The 8,471-nt window shown below is 38.9% G+C and overlaps 1 non-coding gene across 1 annotated transcript; it reads left to right on the forward strand.

The window, feature by feature from the left end:
• Positions 1–4,519: 4,519 nt before the first annotated feature.
• On the forward strand, positions 4,520–4,592 carry TRNAK-CUU (transfer RNA lysine (anticodon CUU)). The gene has a single exon. It is a non-coding gene; the product is annotated as a tRNA-Lys (tRNA).
• The last annotated feature ends 3,879 nt before the right edge of the window (positions 4,593–8,471 follow it).

Consider the following 8,471-nt stretch of genomic DNA (forward strand, 5'->3'; position numbering starts at 1 on the left):
ATCAAAAACTTCCCCACTTTCAAAACAGTTCAATTTGCCTTCAAAACACACAGGTAGTCAGACGAATACTATATAAACAACGATGCCTAAGCCCTGCAGTATGTGATGGTATTTCAAAGAAAGCTCTGAGATATCCAAAATTAGCATTTCATATTTGCCAGTTGATAAACATTTTATGTGTGTGTGTGTGTGTGTCAAAAGCAGCCTTTTGACTGTCCCACATAAATTCGTTTTGGCCAACTTGGGCTGGAAGATGTGCACAGGACGATGCCAAATGCCAAAAGCAAATGTGAAGTACATGGTACGTGCATCAGGAAACCGACAAGCAAACAAAATTAAATCAAAAATCTTAAACTGGATTTTGATGAGAGCGCAGGCAGCACAACAGACCGAGCGAGCAGCCAACCAGACAACAGACAACAATTGAGGCAAGGTCCTCCCACTGCTCATCCTTTAGCTGCTGCTGTTGCTGCAGAGCTAAAGCCAAGCAAACAAACAAACAAATAGCAGAGGAGCTGGCAACAGAATCTGCTGAAGGTGCATAGCAACGCACACATAACAGCACGTAAACTCATTTAAACGCACACACGAGCACACAGGTGGGTCGGCCAGGTGGCATTTGGCAAGTTGGCCAGGGGCAAGTTGGTAGCTGGAGGTAACCATGACTGCGTGTGTCTTTTTCACAGACTGCGAGTTTCAGCGGGCGATGAATTGACAACAGCCACAAGCAGCTACACCAAGTAGCACTGGGCGTGGCGCCCCAGCAATAGCTCAGCAATGTGCAGCAAACGGTTGCGGCTGACGCTTTGCCTCATTGTGCACGGCAGTAAATGCGATTTCTTTCGGGCTAGCGTGCGTTTGTGTGTGTGTGTGTGTGTGTGTGTGTGTGTGTGTGACAGGCAACTTATAAGCAGTCTCTCCCTTTTATGCAAACAGATACTAAGTAGCATAGTTACACGCGCGCACACACACACACAGACTCGCACACATGCACACCCAATATGATATATTCCTAAAAAGCTCAGTTGCCATGCGGCAGTTGCGTCAAAAAAAATGCGCTTTGCTGTCGCCACAGCTGCAGCTTGTTGCTGCGCGTGTATGTGGTAAATAAAATTGCATTCAATATTTTTCTTGGTTGTTGCGTTTTTGATGAGATTTTGCAGCCACCTGACACCCTTTACCCCTTTATCTTTTGTTTGCCAGCGCTAACAATTTATGGCTGCTGCGTTGCATTTGCCATAAATTTTATTTCAATTTTGTTGTTTTTGTTTGTTGCTGCATTATCTTGCACGAGCACGTGCATAATTATGGACAATGATTTACCAAGACGCACCAGTGCGCACAAGTTCCACAAATTCGTTAGGATAAAAGAGTGATAAAAGGTGACCCCATTATCAATAAATACCTTAAACTACCTAACGCACAAAGTCTAGCAAGCATACACAAGAATGTGGTCGAGTAGCACTCTGAAGACAAGCTCTTTACTCGCAATCCTGACAAGTATGCCATACTTTTTACGTTACTGTATGCTTAATATGTATATAGTTCTTCTATGAAGTTGCAAATATTACAAAGATAAGATTACATTCTTTACACTTAAGACAAGCTTTATGCAGCTCTGCTCCCATGTATTGCATGCAGGCAAGACTTGAACATAATTCAGTTTGTGCGGTAGCTTAAATGGGCAACAAACATTTCATGTATATTCCTAGTATCCATTCACTTCAACCTTTGAGCAGATTGTAAATAGATAATAAATATTTAATTTAAATATATGTGAAAATATTAAGTGCTATTTTTTATTTACAGCTTTCAATTGCACTTTCTCAAGCTGAAACCAAAGAACATTTTTCGTGGCAGCGAGTGCATTTGAAAAGGAATTTCCATTTGCAGCTAAAAGTATGCAACACTTTTGCCAGCATTGGCTCATTTGATGTTGCACAATTTGGTATTGCATACTTTTGAGCGCAGCGGTTAAATTTATTTGCTTCCTACGCTTCCGCCTCTCATGCGTTCCAGCACAAGCTCTCCGTTTCTGTGCGTTCTGTGTGTATCGGTGTGTGTGAGGATGTGTGTGGGTGTGTAGAAGTAACGTCATCAACTTGAACTGGCCATTTGCGTTGGCATGTGCGCAATTCATAAATATTTATTTTGTTCGCCTTTGTGCACAAAAGTTGTGCGCGTGTGTGTAACGCTCTGGCATGCCAATCCATTGGTGTGACCTTTCAGCTAAAGGAATGTTTAAAATTTATCAATGAATGAATTGCTTGACTTTAAGTTTTATCGAAATACATAAACAAAACTTGTTTGTTTTTGGCATAAATCCGTGTTGGCCACACAGCATCCACAGCAAGTCCTTGTGGTAAAATAAATTTTCTGCAATTCATGACAGCAGCAGCAGCGGCAGCCGTATACAGGTGTGGGCATGGCCGCAAGTACGTGCCGAGACACGAAACTTTTGCGAAAAGGATTAGAGTCGACGTACTCCTGCACCCCACAGCCGACAAATACCCCAAGGATTTAAAAGGCAATCAAATTAAATTGTTTTTGCGGTTAGCCGCAAAAGTTCTTCGGTTCAATTCAGAAATGCCAAAGTGCCATAGAATATGAAAACCTCTCGGCCAGGCCAGCAATAATTTGTATTTTATATAAATTTTGTTTATATGTTTGTCTTACCCCCTCTTTTTTTTAATGATAAACGAGCACTCAGCTGCCTGACAAAATTGTCAATTAAATTTATTTACATGCATCGCAAATCAAGCGAAATTCTTTGGCTGTTGACGCAGCTACAAAAACCCGATCCAATTCAATCCAATGCCCCCAAAGCACCTATAAATACTCACCTGTACATTTGTTTACGTGGCCAGCCCAATTAGATGTAAACAAGAGCCGCCGGAAGTAGGCCACATAAACAACAACCACATCGCACTATATTTACAACAACAAAAACAAATCAAATAGGCAATAAATGACGAACATCAAGAAAATACGGATGTCCATCAAACAATATATGAAGTAAGTACTTATTGCAATAGTTTTTGTAGAAGTAATTTTTTAAATTTTATTAACATATTTTCATAGTTTGAATTCCAGTTATAATGATTGTTTATTTGAGAGACGAGTATAAAACTTGTCCCAGTTGTAAAAAAAAGCCACTTGCTTATCTTCTAACCTATTCTTAAGCTAGACTCTAGTACAAAATATGAAAAGACATCTAGAGTACGCAAACTCTTTTTCTCTGATACCAAACATCAATTTAAGATCTGTCTATGCAGTAATATTAATTAATAATTAGATCTGTTTAGTATATATTTTTATTAAAAATTGGTACAAAAAACGGTTTTGAAATATAGTTCAAAGACCAAGACGAAAGCTAAATATAAGCAAGATATGATTAATATAAATAACATTAAATGAATTTATATATAATGAATATAAAGGCAAACCTCATTGAGTTTACAAAAGTATTCTCAAACTTATTATTTGAAATGATATCATATTTTACCCATCTTACAGGCAAAATATTAATACCCCTGCTACGCTACAGGGTATCAGCAGCAGTCAGCACTCAGTTTGTCCCTCTAATAGATGGAATGCCAGCAACAACAACGGCTGGCGACTGCTGCATTTGCTGGCCACTGTGATTGCGCATCTTTGTCATTGTGCCACTTTGACACAAGTTCAAGCGACAAGGTCCACAAGGCTCATAAATTTGTAGCGCTTCGGGCCACGTTAACATTGATTTCTGGCTGTCAACGCGCTGCAAAAGGCCAAATGCCACTAATTTTAATAATAAAGCAAGCATCAAGCAGCCAGCGGCAGCAGCAGTGACACATATATATCTATATTTATATATATATATACAGCTACTTATGTGCGTGAACTGTCGTAAAATGCGGCGCCATCTACAAAAACAACAAGAAGAGCAACAAAATTCGACCACAGCTGCAGTCAACGACTCGGCGACGACCTTAGTGAGAGGAAAAGCGAGCGAGTGAAATATTTTTCCATATAGCATAAAATTCAAGCGTATATATGCGTTTGTGGAAATTAAATAATTTATATTGCCATTTGTCTACATACTTTGCATATTTCCCATTAATGACCCAGAAAAATAATTGCGGGTAAAACAACAAGTCGAAAAAACGCACGCTGAGATGAAAGGCGAACAACTAGAATTAGGATAGATGGCCACGATAAAAGACGCCATGTGGTTAGAGAAAGAGTAAAATTAATAGAGTGTGTTCTATGTTGTGCCCCTTGGCGTGCGTGTGTGTGTGTGTGTCATTTGGGCGTGCAGATTCGATCAAGGTTGCCTTGTGCGTTGGTAGAGACGAGCAGAAGAGACTGAGTCTAAGTGGCACAACATAAGCATAAAAATTAACTAGATCACAAGCTTATGATTGCTAGAGAGCGAGTTTTCAAGCTAATATATTATTAATATAGTTATTCAAATAGTTTATTAATTAAAGTACATTTCATATTATACTTTTGCTTTTTGGCTCCCTGTTATCAACAAGCCCGGCTAGCTCAGTCGGTAGAGCATGAGACTCTTAATCTCAGGGTCGTGGGTTCGAGCCCCACGTTGGGCGGGACACAATTTTTTTAAGCATGCTTTCTTAAGTTTTTACGATCAGCAATTAATAAATTCTCTTCATATAATATATACAGGTTGCATAGCTTTTCTCTACAATAATACCTGCGCAGATCGAGTTTGTTTCCGATAAACTACATCTAAAATTTCTATAGCTCTTATATGTTCTGAGATCCTTGCGTTCATACATACGGACGGACAAACGGACGGACGGACAGACAGACGGACATGGCTAGATCGACTCGGCTATTGATGCTGATCAATATATATACTTTATGGGGTCGGAGATGCTTCCTTCTGCCTGTTATATACATTTGAGTTTTGCACAAATATAATATAGCCGTATACCCATTTTTAATAGGTTCCTATTGATAAACCATTTATTATGACAATTAAATGTTGTGTACACAAAACAATATAAGTATTTTTTTTTTAGCTCGCCAACTTTGACTATAAAAACGTACATTTTTTGGCAACTACCTGTCGCACTTGGCAAAGCCAAAAACTTAAAAAAAATAAAAATAAATCGGAAAAACTCTCAGCCACAGTTTGGCTTTCCTGATTTATCTCACGTACGGCAAACGTTGCCCGGCCCCCAAAGGTCCACACCCACACAGAATTGGGGCTAATGGACCATTGCTGTGCTGCATGCAACGCCAAGAGATTCGGTTTATTATTAGCTCCAAAGAAGTTTGGCGAGGTAAACATATTGGCTTTGTGTTGCGCCAACAGCACGCAGTCTGCGTTGCTGAATGAAAATTACAAAACAAGTGAGAATGTTGTTAGTCACGTATGCTCGACGAAATGATACCCTCTGCGGGTGTGTAAAAAATATGTGATGAAAATGTATCTGAATCAAATAAGCAAAGAGGGAGAGGTGCTTTACTAGCAGATACCCTCTAATCCGAAAATACTTTTATCATAAAGAGCATGCAATTAATATAATATATACAATCTACAGAAATGTAATATACCCTCTAAATAATTATGTTGCAGGTCATCAAAATACAAAAGCGCACGCACAAGACACACACACGCACACACACACATGAAAACTGTTTCGAAAATTGTGCACGAGCAATACGAAAATAGCGCCGTGAGCCGTTGGCAGGCCGAAAAAATAAAACGGCTCTCCCGAAAACCTGATTGAAATTGTTAAAAACTAAATGTTTTTCGAACAGTTGAACGTGCAATGAGCAGCCGTGCGGAGTGCAGCCAAAAAAAATACGATTGAAAATGTTGTCAAAATATTTGCAAAAAAGTGTGCAGCATTGATATGTAAACATTTTTACAACAAAAATGAGCTCTAAAATAGAAACAAAACAAAAAATTAATTAAAAAATCCCAAAAACAAATAAAAATAAAACTAGCAAAACAATTGAAAATGCAGGAGCTGCCGCTTGCTAAATGATTTCGTGCACACTAAATAACAAACAAAAGTTTTGTTGTTTGATTTGTTTTTTGTATCACGAAAGCATTTTAGGCAACGCCTAGCCAAAATACAACAATAACAGCAAAAATAGCGAACGGAAAACAAAAACGTGCCGTGTGCGCGATTTTCGATTTTCAAGTGAAAACAGCTGCAAAAAAAAAACGCGCATAAAAAAGCACGAATAAAGAGCGGCAGCACACGCTGCGTTTAGCGCATTTAAGGATTTGCATTATTTAAAACAAAGCTCGAGCTGAACTAAAACGGTTTGCCTTCGCCCAAGTCACTTTACAGTGCATCAAAGCCGAATGCATTTGCCGGACCTTTGCAAATCAAAATGTGGCTTAGTGTCCACTCACCGACCCACGCTACGGCACCCTTTCGACCCACTCGGCAGCCCAGTCTTCGGCTCACACTGCGGTCCACTCTAACGCACTTCTGCAACTTTAAGCTAGAGCTCTATAGAGTCCTGTTCACGGGCACAAACGCGTCGGAACACGTTCGCAGACAGCGTTTTGTTTATTTGCCTTCGCTGTCCACTCGGCCCTGCGGCCCAGTCACATGGCGTATACGTAATTTTTTTCTACTGCTGTACACTGCCAAGTCTTCTGTTTTGCTCTGTCGGCTTAGTGCGTATTGTTGTTTACATTTTAAAGCAATTTAAGTTAGCCGCCTGCCACAAAGACAGACCAATTAGAGCTGACCAAAACGCAGTTAGATGACTTGCCTACGTCTACAGTTCCGACTCCCCCGCTCCACCCTCTGTCTATTCATCTACTTTACTGAAATGCATGACGCATTTATAGCCCGGCTGTCCGGCAATTAAGCATTCTTCCGTCCGATAAGATAGGCTACAAGTACTTTAACATGCACCCACAAATGTGTATCTGTGAGGGCGTGTGTATGTCTGTGTGCGGGCTCTTATCGGCCATGATGTTAACCCATATAAATATAGCAAAGCGTAATTTAATAATGTTGCCCAGATAATGGCCAAGTAGCCTTGGGCTTGGCAAATATTTAAGATTCACACTTGAGTTGAGAGAAAGCGAACACAAAATTTAACTAAAGATAAAAATTCGAGGAATTTCGGGTCTACTGAATATCACAGTCATAATGCGTAATCCCAGTTTGTTTTTATTTTTAATCTATATTATTATCTCAAGAGCAAGTTTTCTTTGCTCAAGTAGACAGCATTTCTTTTTGGGTGTTTGGTTTGTTATTTTTAATACAAATGAAATATGAAATACAGCGCAAGTCCAAAAATAATAAAATTTAATCTCCGATTGTTTGATATGCGATTTCACGGCTTCTGCTTGGTGATTTTTTTGTTATTTTAGATGATTAGCTTAATTATTTCTTAAATCTAAATAACTTTAATATTTATTTAATCGTTGACTTGCGCCGTTTTCAACCAATAGATAAGAGTCGACATCGATATCCCGTTTTTGAGCAAATCTCTTAGGTATTAACAGCTGGAGACACCAAATTTGACATGTAGCTTATAGAATAGTATATACAGAGTATATATCTTTCAATTTTATAGGTAACGCTAAACCTCACTCTTCCTAGCGAGAGCTGCATTTCGTGTTAGTAGAAGCAGGTTAAGGGTATCCGTAAGTCGGAGACTCCCGTTAAGAGCATTCTATGCAAGATGCAGATCTTAGAGTAGACTCTCATAGCCTACTCATTTTCTTCTATTTGTTCTATGCTTTATTCTGATTTATAAAATAAATTGGGATAATTGAGTTTGATATGAGTTATGCTAGTTAAGCAAACATTCAAGATATATGAACAAACTACGAATTCTGCAGGCAACTCAGAAAACCAAAAATATATAATTTACTGCGAATTAACCTGATATTTCATAAAGTACGAAATTCCACACTCAAGCTAAAATTTGATTGCAATTTAGTAGATATTTCTAAAAATATAACAAATGTTAAATTCATTAACATTTAGTCATCACGAAGTGTCATATCTGCCAAAAAGCATTTTTTCACCAAGCTGTAAAAAGTAATATAGAAAAATGTATTTACCGGTGGTATTTACGTATATAGTTAGCTAATTTCACCAGGAAGTTAAAATACAGCTCAGCGCCCAAAATACGATATAGTCGATCCAACAAACAGCACAATAAATAACTGCATTTTATTTGCTGTATCTTTGAAACACAAGTTATTGACAGCTAGCGCTTAGCAAGTACTGATGGGCCATAACAAACTTGGGCCTGATAAGCCAAATCTCAGCGAAGGTCAATGGTGTGATATAAGCAACTAAGCGATTGACAACTTTTTGGCCAACAACAACAACAACAACAAACGTGACACATGCCCAGCGCAAGAATGCAGCTGAAAGCGGCAACAAGTTGCGAAGCGCACAGAAAACGGCAGATAACAGAGAGACGCCAGACACAAAGAGGCAAAGAAGCGGGGACCATAGAAAGCCATT

Source organism: Drosophila virilis, chromosome 5, assembly GCF_030788295.1.
Source record: "Drosophila virilis strain 15010-1051.87 chromosome 5, Dvir_AGI_RSII-ME, whole genome shotgun sequence".
Lineage (NCBI taxonomy): Eukaryota > Metazoa > Arthropoda > Insecta > Diptera > Drosophilidae > Drosophila > Drosophila virilis.